At 38.7% G+C, this 12218-nt stretch overlaps 1 protein-coding gene across 2 annotated transcripts in view; it reads left to right on the top strand.

Moving 5' to 3' along the window:
- Nucleotides 1–12218, top strand: part of SUGCT (succinyl-CoA:glutarate-CoA transferase) — a 538921-nt gene that overhangs the window by 514278 nt on the left and 12425 nt on the right. The gene's annotated exons all lie outside the window — the stretch shown is intronic.

Consider the following 12218-nt stretch of genomic DNA (forward strand, 5'->3'; position numbering starts at 1 on the left):
GGAGAGCAGCTGGTGAAGAAATCAGGTGGAGGATCAGAGTGATCTGTGGAAGGTATTTGAATTCACCATAAACATTTTGTAAGCATTGAGTGAAGAAGCTAGACCTCTGGGCCTCATAACCAAATACTAGCTTGCGGCAGCCTAGAGAAATGGTTTTCAGAAAGTACACAGCTCAAGACAAAGAATTACCATTTAGACAATATGTGGGGAATGTTGTTGATTCTGACGGGTTATTTTTGAATCATCCACCAGGCGTCAGTCTTCAGAGGAACTGGCCTTGGGATTCTAGAGATTGTGGCCTCTTGGATGCCCTGTCTTTCCACTGCTAGCAACAAGTGCATCACTAGAGAAAAAAGGGTGTTTCCTTTAAGTACTATGTTAAGTACATGCTGAGCAGGAAAGAGCCTTTGCCTGTCCCTTAAGGCACAAAATAAGAGCACTGTGGTGAGTAACTGAGAACTTGGCCAAGAAAGAACTATGTTTGAGGTTTGGGAAAGTGGGATGCAAGTTTGTTTTTCTTCACCTCAAATCTGCTAGATTTTCCTATCTCATCTTTCTCTTGGCACTTCTTACTTTAAATCTTTGTGTGTAAGGCATAATTTTTAAAAATATGAACTGAAAGGAGTCCCCCAACATACAAACAAAGGAAGATGCTCAGTGAGCTTAGGCCACAGGGAAAAGGAGGGTTGGGCAGGGAAAGAGAAGCAAAGGAAAGAAAAACACAAAAACACAGATTCTCGAGTGAACTCAAGAGCACAAGGTCAAATGTAAACCTGAAGTGCAAATGGCCAAAGGTCCAAGGTGACAGGGTGTGGGGGTGAAAGGTGCTGCCTGCTCTGAGACATTCCCTAGTTGAGAAATTCCACTGGACTCAAGCACCTGCTCCTTTAAGATCAGGGCCTCAGGAAGGGGAGAGGCCTTAAGTTGTGCAGGGAGGAAAGAGGGAACAAAGCTGCCCACATTTAGAGACCAATGTGCTGTTTCTTGCTCACCAGCTTCAAGCTGGTTCTGATTTGGGGCCCCAGGTTGTTCTGTAGTCAACTGACATATGAAGAGCTCTTAATTCCAGTGAAAGGTTACACAGAAGAAGCTTGAATGTGGTACTAATCTTGAGGCTCATTTCTCCTTCGGGGTGTGTCCAGTTGGGTCTGATCCTCCCCTCCTCGCAGTGGCCAGGGGACTTGATCTGCAAGGCTTTCACCACCCTTAGGGGAGTTTTTACCACCCAGCTCTCCTTTGGTCTAAGCAAGGCTGGCAAAGGGGGCAAAACCACAGGAACTTAAACTTCACAAGAGCAACAGCAACAACACTTCCCTACATGGAAACTATCCAGTCACGGGGAGGGGCGCTTGTCCCCCGGTGGCGTTGCTTGGATGCCGCCAGCACAGAGGTTGCCATTCTGTCACATGCTAATAGCAGGGTCTTGAAAATTAGTCCTGTCCTCCACTGTCAACTCCATAGCATTGGTCAAATTTCTAATTCAAAATTCATGTCTGGATTCTTAATGTGGAATGTGCCCTCTGCCTACTTCATCCCGTTGGAGTTTAAATCCAAACATTGCCTGCTCTATTAGGACTCTGAAATAAAACTAAAACAGATAATTGGAATATGAGAGGGTAGAAAAATAACAATAACCAGCAAGTATAGGGTCATGTTCAGTTTTACTTTGCTTATAGAGTGTTTGTCAATTTTTAAAATGTTTTTATTGATTTTAGAGAAAGAGAGAGAAAGGAAGGATAGAGAGAAACATTGATGAGAGAGAAACATCAATAGGTGCCTCCTACACACTCCCTACTGGGGATAGAACCTGCAACTCGGGCATATGCCCTGACCAGGAATCTAACTGGTGACCTCTTGGTTCATGGGTTGCTCAACCACTGAGCCACACCAACTGGGTGCATTTCTCAATTCTTGAATAAAATGAGACTGTCCCAGGGACAGAAACTGGGGTAAGGACTCTCTCGCCCACTTTATGACTCTTGGTTAGGAATCAAGCAGTGGAAGAAGTTGGGGGCTATGGGACCAGATAGTGTTAAGGCTTCCTTCTTCACCTGGTGTCTGTGAAGCTGGAATTTCATATTTCTATAACATTGAGCAATAGCTGCAGATTAGGAGGAATAAAAAGGCCGAATGAATGGAGAAAGACTCCTGAGGGAGAGCTGGTATGTATGTCAGGACTCACTTAACCCTCTTTGCTAAAGAGTTTGTTCCCGCCTCCTATTACTCATATTTTCTAAAGTGTATCTGACTCATTACAGAAAACAACATCTCAAGAACACAATGTTAAGTGAAAAAATTCAGGTACAAAAGAATATAGTACAAAAATTAATTACTTATGTTAATGAAAAACTATAGAAAATTATAGTATACATTATTATAAAGATATCTTTATATAGACCTGGCTGGTGTCCATCATCCCATGTACCAAAAGGTCATGGGTTTGATTCCTGGTCAGGACATATACCCAGGTTGTAGGTTCAATTCCCAGTTGGGGTGCATTCAGGAGGCAATTGATCAATGTTTCTCCCATCAATGTTTCTCTCTTCCTTTTCCTTTCTCTCCCTCTCTAAAATCAATGAAAACATATCCACATGTGATAATTAAATTTATACATATATGTAATAAAAGCTAGAAAACATGAAGATACACATTAGCAAAATAATAACAATAACTACCATGTTCACCTCCACCAGCACCATAGTACCTGACCATTATAAAGAACTTTCCACATGCCAGGCACTGTTCTTTAAATTAGTTCACTAAAGCCTCTGGAAAGGAAAGAAGGGGTTGGGGTGTATTGGAAATGAATATAGGAACGTGCCCAAATGTTCACAAATTACAAATTTTGGCAGTGTGTCAGTTACTTTATTTTTGGTGTTCAGTGTGTTTGAAACATTTCAAAGTTCTTTAATTAAAAAAAAATAAAACAAAAGCAATAAACAAAAGAAATATGAATCCTTTTAGGTGGAGAGGTCCCCTTCTGCCAAAGGACCTGCCTTCTCAATTTCCACTGATGGAATGTGTCCCCCCAAGACCTCTCATTGCTTCCCTGGCAATGGTTTAGTCCTCTTCTCTTTTCTCCGTTCCTACTTCCCAGACATCTGACTGCCTCTAGTCCCCTGCCTTTCAGACCACTGTCCTGCCAAGGGTTCCACAGTGTCTGTTCCCGGCCTGTGCTCCTTCCCACACTCCAGCGGCCACTCTTCATCACCACATGGACACCCAATGGGTATATCAAACTCAACCTTCTCAAAAAAAGAACACTGATCACCACACACTGAGTTCTCCATCACAGTAAATAGCATTACCTGTAGAGTAAAAACAACAACCTGAGTCTTTCTCAGCCACCTTCTTTCTGTCACTTTCTAGAACTTACCCAACCGCAGGTCTTACTGGTTCTGATTTCAGAATACACATTGAATCAGAACACATCTTGGCTGACCGCTGCTGCCCAACTGGCCCCGGGGCCACCCTCTCTGGCCTGCACCGCAGACTGCAGTGGCCTCCCAGTGTTTGCTGGCTTCCACCATTATAATCTGTTCTCCATATGGCTTTTCTAAAACTTCCCCAGTGCTCCTCTGTACTCAGAACTAAGTAGAAAGTCCGTTTGGTGGTCTACAGAGTGCACATCAATGGGCCACCAGTCCCCTTTAATGCCCATCCTTTCCTTGTTCCCTCCACTGCCATCCTACAGCCTTCTGAGACCTCGCTGTTCATCAGTCGGGCCCACAAATGCCTGGCCTTTAGCCTTGCTCTCCCCTCTGTCTACCTGGACACTTCTTTATCTAGATATTTTTATGGTTCTCTTTCTCCCTCTCTTCCTTCAGTCTCTCCTGAAATCTCATCTCTTCAGAGAAACTTCCCTGACCACCCCACCTCATATAACAGCCTTGTCATTTTCTTTCTCCTTGCCTGAATTTATTTTTCCTAGAATCGTGCCTGGCCCCTATTAGGCACACAACACACATTTGCTGAAATATTGAATTAATAATACTTCTCAAGCACGAGCTGGTCGCAGGCATTAACTTACATTATGTCATTTTCGAAGAGCACAGATGACTGAAACTCAGAGAATGTGCCCAGGTTGTCATTGGTGCCCATTCTGAGAGTGGAATTTGAAACTGTTCCTTCTCTTCTGTTCTTCCCCTATATCACACTGCATCTCTCAAAGGGGAAAGCAAGAAAAAACAACATTCAACTGTCTGCTGTTTGTTGCCAGGGGTTGTGCTGGTCACATTTACAAAGTTATTTGGATCTTCACCAATATTCCAAGAAGTAAACATTGTCTCCATTTTAGAGATGAGAAAACTGAACCTTCTGAGAGGTTAAATATTTAGCATAAAATCACCATTTCTGCTCAGTGAAAGAATGTACCCCAGGCCTGCCTCATCCACAGACTGTGCTTTCTTAATGACATCCATCCTGCTTGCCTAAAAGTTCCATTTTAATTCCTGTAAAAGCCTTCCTCCCTGTAGCATAGGCTTAGCAACCCTTGCTGTTTTGTGAATGATTCCAACTCAGTCTTCTTCCCTCTCCTCATTCCCTCCCTCTGCTGCCGGGACCTTTCCCCAGAACTTTCACCTTCCACTCATTGCTTACGCCTGCTCTAGTCTCAGAGGAGCAATAGTTCTCACGGGCCACCCAGAAGTTGGACATGAGAAAACAGGTTAGGTCGACGAGAGCGCGTAGGGGAACAGCCCGTGCTGGGAGACAGACGGTGCCCAACTTGCAAATGGGTTTGTTTGCTACAGTTTTTGGAGGGCTGTCATATGGAACTTGAAACACATTTTATCAATGATGGATGGGGTCTTGGGATCATTCATGAAGCCTTGTATAATGTAAATGTCAAACCGAGATGCTACTAGATACTTCTAGAATTTTGGAACTTCACTAGCAAGTCAGCATCAGTCACGTGGATTCTGTGAGAAAATAAAATTTTTGAGTTTCAGTTGGGGACTGAGAATTCCCTAAAGACGCAGCCCAGACATCCCAATTGTTTCAGGCCTTCTCCTGCTTCTGGTCCTCCCGGCCTGCTGGCCACCCCGGGGTCAGACAACGCAGCCAGTGCTCTGCGTGGCTGCACGCTCTCCCTGTAGCAGAATCTACCTTGCCAGCGGTGCCCCCTTGTTTGTTGTTGCTGTACTGTTGGAGAGAATCTAATAAATAATTTGTAAACCTAATAATAATCAAATAGATCACATTTTTGTTGCAGATTTCTGGAGGAAAAATAAATCTTTATCCAAATTCCAAAGGTAGGAATGTTGAACTGAGATGGTTCATATTCTACAACCCTGCATACAATAAGAAAACAACAAACCAAGGAGAGTCCTTATTTGGAAAACACTTCCATCTCCCCCCCCCCCACCCCCCGCCTCCTGCTGAATTACTTCTCCCAGTTTGTGACATAAAGTTCCTGTGTGGAAAGCAAATATTGACCTGACTGACTCCTTTTAAATGACTATTTTTTTGTATAAGTCCACCTATTTAGTGCTTTGCTATTTCGACATGTGTTCATAAATGAATTGCTTAATTTTCCACATTCTCTGTGTTAAGTCCCAGACTGCCTTGTGTCTTTTGAAAATTGAAGTCATGGACACAAACCATTTTAAAGTTGAATTTATATTAAAAATAATGGTGTCCTGCAAGGTTGTCTTGAACCTTGCCTTTCAGGATCTTGGCACATAACTGCACTATTACGATATAATCACCTGCTTTGAGATCAGATGCTGCAAATGTTCCTCTATTTGTCTCTAGACTGAATGAGTCACTAAGAGATTTGGTTCTATAACATCCCAACTGGGCAATGGTTAAACCAGCATTTAGAATGCTGATTTCCTCTCCCTCTCCCACCGCCAGTTCAAGTAGTTGTATAAAAGGTGCACCTGGTGGAGGACTGTGGAAAATACCAAACTCATTAGGATTCAGTTCAACAGGACCTCACCTTTATTATTTTTTGAAAATCAATAATGTCATTCAAATTGTTTTCTCTGCATTGTTTTACTATAAAATGTGGGTGCCGGGATTGGAGGTGCAGCCTAAGTGTTCTAGGGTTGATGAGTACTCTCTTGTGCTATAAATGCCTTTCTGGTCATTGTAAACTCATAAATTTCAGCATTTGCCTTTAGATTTCTAGGAAAAGGTGAAGTATGTTGTAGGAAATTCAGTATAACTAGATTACCAGGTATGTTTTTGTGGGTAAAACGGAGAAGTAGGGACTAGACACTACTACAGTCCAACTGACTTGAGAATGGTTGGATTCAAGTGGTGATGATTTGGGGGATGGGATGGATGATGGTGAGAGTTTTCCAAAGACATGTTCTTGGTCTCTGTTGTCAACATGTATGCTTAGTTACCCATTGAGGATGTCACTTAACGTGAAAAGCTGTAGGAGACCATGAATTTGCATCTGAGACAAAACCAATGTCGTTAATGAATTTGCCACCTGAAGTATTCAGAAATATGCTGGTGGTCCATTTCACAGAGACATCATTAGAAGTAAGATAAAAAACACCAACATTTCAATTAGCTGGAGCAATGGCCACATTTAACAGATTGCAGGAGTTTATTTTACTGAAAACTCATTGCAAAAAAAAGCTGACTAGTTAGGTTACTAAAAGACACCTTGTGGTATTAGTCTATAGAAGTGCACTATCCAGAATAAAGGAACAGAAAAATATTTTAAACTCTGAGCACCTGAAGCATGCACTTCATTTTGATTAGAGATTAAGTAAATTGGAATCTAGGTGGGAATCCAGCAGTGAACAGCCAGAATGATGAAAGACTTATAGCCATAAAATACTTACAAAGAACAGACATGTTTCTTTTACCTTGGAAAAGGATGAGGGAAATTATAATATTTGCCCATAGAAAAAAAATGTTTAAACAAAGGCTGGGCAACCACAAAGAATCAAGCATATGACAAGTGTTTTGGCATGAAGATATTAGGGTCCTTTCCAAACCCGCTCTTCTAGAAGGTCATGGGTATACTTCTACGGAAGGTCCATTTTGTAAAATGGTGTCCTTTTAAATAATGTTTTAGATCTTTGTAATATTTTCCTTAACTGGAGTGTGGCTTCCCAATATTTTATTGAGATGATTAAAATATTTTCTGTTCTGTCCAAATAGGATAGCCACTAGCCACATGGGGCTATTCAACACTAGAAATTGGCTAATTTAACTGGAACTAGATTTTCATTTTATTTAATTATAATTTTAATGCCCACATGGGGCTGATAGTAATGAGCAGGGCAGCTCAAGATATTGTCCTTCTCTTCCATTTCACCATGCTAACACTTTAAGAATTTAGTCTTTAGTTTCTTCCAGGTTCGTCTAAAAGCTTAAAAGCAAACGTGTAACAGAATTAAAATTTAATTTCCAGATTACTAAATGTGGATTATTATTTTTTAGATTCCTTCTAGATATTTTCTGAGTCCCATATCCCAATTCTTCAAATTTCTTCTTATCAAATGGCATCTGCTTGAGAGCACCTTTCATTATTTCTGGCATGTTGAAATGTTGATTGCAGAAATTAAGTTCTGTTAGTGCCCTCCTTCTGTCAGCACCCACGTCCTATTGCCAGATCTCCAGAAATAGTGCTATCTAGGAAGGACCTGCATTTGCTACCCTCAACCCAGGATAAATAAGACATGGTTGGTAATCCCCAAAGCTTGCTAACAACTTGGAAAAATAACATATTTGATGGCTGTGTTTACTAATATATACTCATTTGGTTTTAAACTTTTAAAAAGATAAGCAACTTTTTTGATTCAAAGAAAAATTTATTCTTGGTTTGAAGTAATATTCATTAACCCTTTATTAAGCCCTCTCTTCCAGGAAAATCACGTTTTCAGCCCCAATTTCAAGATCAACGCCGTTATAGAACAGAGAAATATCTAGTATCTTCTTTTTGGAGGAAATCATTAGTATCTTCCATTCTCTTTAGATGAAGTGTTAGATTTGAACTGCTTTGTAGTAAAAGATAAAAAGCACTAATCAAATGCAATCAAATTGCTTTTGTTTTTCTTATCTTTTTATAACTCTTTAAAAACTTTTGATTTTTGAGATAATTGTCTATTTATATGCAGTCGTAAGAAATAATTCCTTCACCCAGTTTCCCCCACTGGTAACACCTTACATAAATATAATACAATATTACAGACAGGAAATTAACACTGATGCAATCCACTGATCTTATTCAGATTCCACCAGTTTATGTGACTCATTTGCATGTGTTTAATTATATCCTTAAAATACATTTTATGTATGTGATATTCTTGACTTTATAACACTGTTTATAGTGTGATAACCTCCAAATCCTGTATAGTGTACAAAAATAGTCATTTTTCCTCACATAGACTATTTTATACCTCTTCATGTAGTAATTTTAAGGTACAAAAACTTTCAGAGAAAGTATAATCCACAAAGGACTCTTAAATTATAACCCATTTTTGTTATAGCATTTAGACTTTTTCTTTCATGATATTCAAAATGCCATGGGAAAGACTTATAATTAGAGTATTTATTATTTACTTTTTTAACAACATAGTGTATCACTGCTCATCAAAGGCTTTTTTACTCATGTTAATCTACAAATAATTATCTGGGATCAGGTCTTTGGTTTTATGGCCCTTGTGAACCTAGAGACCTAAGAACAACAACATTTTGAATTTGGTTCTCATTAATTTGGAATGCGTGATCACTTAGATATTTAGATGATAATTTTGAAGTTTGTTTTTATGCTATCTTGTTAAACACACACACACACACACACACACACACACACACACACACACTGAACAAATTATTGGCTTAATTATGATTACACAGGAAATGTTTTTACTGCTCCTAAAAATAAGTACACTCAAACACAGAATAAGTTCCCTTTGTGGGCAAAGAATTAATTTAGTAATTATAATCCACTTGTGTATATTATTAAGTAAGCTTTCATAAGATTTACAAGGCATCTCTGGCCTAGTTTAATTTATTTGTAAGAAATGATATGTTTTATACTTTTCATTTACTTAAGTTGGATTTTTACTCGGGCAAAATTAATGAAGTTCCAATGTGGAAATGTCTTTCCACTTAACATGGACTGAGGATATCCTAACACATTTCATGCCAATTCTACTCTTAGCAGATGAAAAGAACTAAGTTTGTGTTATTGGAAACTGCAAAGAACTCCATGCCGGGAGGGAACATTACTCATTCATTTTAATTAATGTATAAAGAAGTAAATTACCATCTTCAAATTTACAATGAAACTGTGAAAATGAAAATAACAGTTTAGATATTCAATAGTTATTGGCCCTTTTTACCTTGTTAAATACTTTTAAGTAATACAAAAGATACTAGGAAAGAATAACCACAGAATTAATGTGCAAGAGAGTCAGCAGTGCATTTTGTAAACACCAATCAAAATAACTAATAAGGAGAATGTGGGAAAGGGAAGAAATAATAAATAAGAAAATGTTTGTGTACCACAACAGACATGTATTATGCAAAATTCATAATACCCATGAGCAAAGAGAAACAAGATTAAATTAACATGCAATTGTCAAAATTATAGTTCATATAAATAAAATCAAGACATTTTCCAAGTAGAAAAAAATAGACATTAAAATATAGAAGAAATTATGTCCTTCAAAGAAGGAATAATAAACATTTTTAAAAGTCTGACAGTGTTTTCCTGAGGTTTTTTACATTGTTCAGAGTCCTAAGTATTATTGTCATTATTAAAAAATTAATTTCTAAACAAATTAATTTAAGGTAAAATTTGGTATCACTGTACTAACATCCAGGTGGTAAAACTTTTTAAAAATATATATTTTATTGCTTTTTTTACAGAGAGGAAGGGAGAGGGATAGAGAGTTAGAAACATTGATCAGCTGCCTCCTGCACACCCCCTACTGGGGATGTGCCCGCAACCAAGGTACATGCCCTTGACCAGAATCAAACCTGGGACCCTTCAGTCAACAGGCCGACATTCTATCCACTGAGCCAAATTGGTTAGGGCGGTAAAACTTTTATTTGTGTGAATATTAACATTATTTTTACTGTTTTTTTTATTTCTGAAAATATAAGGGTCCTTTCTCTTCATTCAGATATTCAACAAATTCTGTATGTATTAACCATCACAATTTACTGACTTCTGGACATAGAGTGGACTCAAAACAGTGGACTCAAAACAGATAATAGTTCCTGTCCTCACAGAATCATAAAAATTCCACCCAACTATTGATATGTTTCATCTTTGGAATGTTGTAGTTGTCCATCCTCATGGGTAATATAAGTGCAAGATTCACAACTAGATAAAGCAGATGCACTAAGACAAACAAACACATTGCATTGCATACTTTTTGTTTACATGTGACTCTTTTGGTTCATAGTAATAACATTGCTTCACCTTGCTTTTGGGTGTGTTTGACAAGATTCATTTTGCTAGAATCTTGAAGTCTTAGAGTATGAATACTTTGAGTGTCATTGTTGCAGAAACCTGAGAACTAAATTCAAAATCTAGTTGTGTTCATTCACTCATTCATTTGTTCATTCATTCATACATATTTAACAAATATTTGTTGAGGAAAACAGACACAGCTCCCTGACACTGGAAATCTAATGCTCTAGCAGAGGGAGACAAAGAATAGTAGACATACAGGAACAATGTGGAAGAAAGAGAAAGTAGAGCAGAATAAGGGGGATTGGAAGTGGCAGGGTCAGAATAGCAGGTTGCAATGTTCAATGTGGTAGGTAGTTAGCGGAGACCTCGTTGAGCAAAGACTTGAAGTATTTGTGGGAATGATATGTGTAGACATCAGATGGAAGAAAGTTCCAAGTAGAGAGAAGAGCTAGAACAAAGCCTGAGGATGAGTGTACCTGGTGAAAAGAAAGAAGGCCAGCAGGGCTGAAACAAAGTGAGTTAAGAGAGGAAAAGGCAGGAGGGGAGCTCAGTTAGAGGGAAGGTTGGTGGATTATGTAGAATTTTGGAATCCACTGTCAGAATTCTGAGAAGAGTGCCATGATCTGAATTATGTTTTTAGAGGGTAACTTCAGCTGCTTTTTAAAGAATATATTGTAAGGAAGCATGTAAGAAGGGACATATGATAGGAGGCTCTCACCAGGCAAGAGATAATGGTAGCTAAGACTAGGCTTGTTATAAAATGTGGTTGGATTCCAATATATTTTGTTTTGAAGGTAGAGTCAACAGGATTTGCTGATGGGTTGGACATGGAGTGGGAAAGAGGAAAGTAGAGATGTCTTCATTTAGAAACTTGGTGCAAAATATATTAATTTGCAAGATTTAACTTCTCCATAATGTCTATATTTTACTTATTTCCAATTCTGGACATCTAATTAGTTTTTTGTTTCCTTTCTGTCTAAATAGTTTTGTTTAATAATTATTTATTAAACACTCACCATGTGATATGTACTGTTGGAGATGCAAAATGATCAAAACGTTAATTCTGGTCTCAAGAAAAAAAAAATCACAAGAGGCAAAACAGTTAGAAATTGAGATAATACCATAAAGGGAACACCAATCAAATGTTATAGGCCATCAGAGAAGGGAGACATTCTTTTGCACTGTGAGAAAAAGAGAAGGCTCAACATCAAGTGAGCCTGAACAGAAATTTAAGAATAATGTGAGCTTGGAGATTGCTAAAATGAGGTGTATTCTACGTGGGCCCAGGGATCCACATAGCATCAAGTCCAGAGGAGAATGAATACAGTTTGGCTGGAGGGAACAACTGAGAAAAAAAATTAAGTAAGCTTTCCTCCTATGTCAGGGTGCTTTGGCCAAGGAGGTAGCAGAAAAGATCAGAAGTGTGTGGATGTGTAAGAGACATTTCAGAGACAGGACTACTGGTTTAGCAAGGTATCAAAGGCAATGCTGAGGATTAGGACATGCTAAAGCAGAAGTAGGGACATGGAGGGAAAGGACTTTCTCCTAAAATCTTTCCATCTGGAGCACAGAGGCAAGCAAAGTGAAAAGGAAGAACTATAATAAATTTTTGTAACGAATAGCATATTCCCATTTTCTCAGCAGCAGGTCTGGGGACCTAATTTTCTTGATCCTCTATTTGCTTGGGTTGTGATTGTGATTTCTGTGACCTCACAGACTCTTGGGAAAGGAAAGAAGGTGGTAGATAAGGCTGATTCCTTTAAGAGAGAGATTAAGAAGTACGGAAAAATTTATTAAATTACAACAGACCTTTAAAGGTTTA

Source organism: Cnephaeus nilssonii, assembly GCF_951640355.1.
Source record: "Cnephaeus nilssonii genome assembly, chromosome: 12".
Classification (NCBI taxonomy): domain Eukaryota; kingdom Metazoa; phylum Chordata; class Mammalia; order Chiroptera; family Vespertilionidae; genus Cnephaeus; species Cnephaeus nilssonii.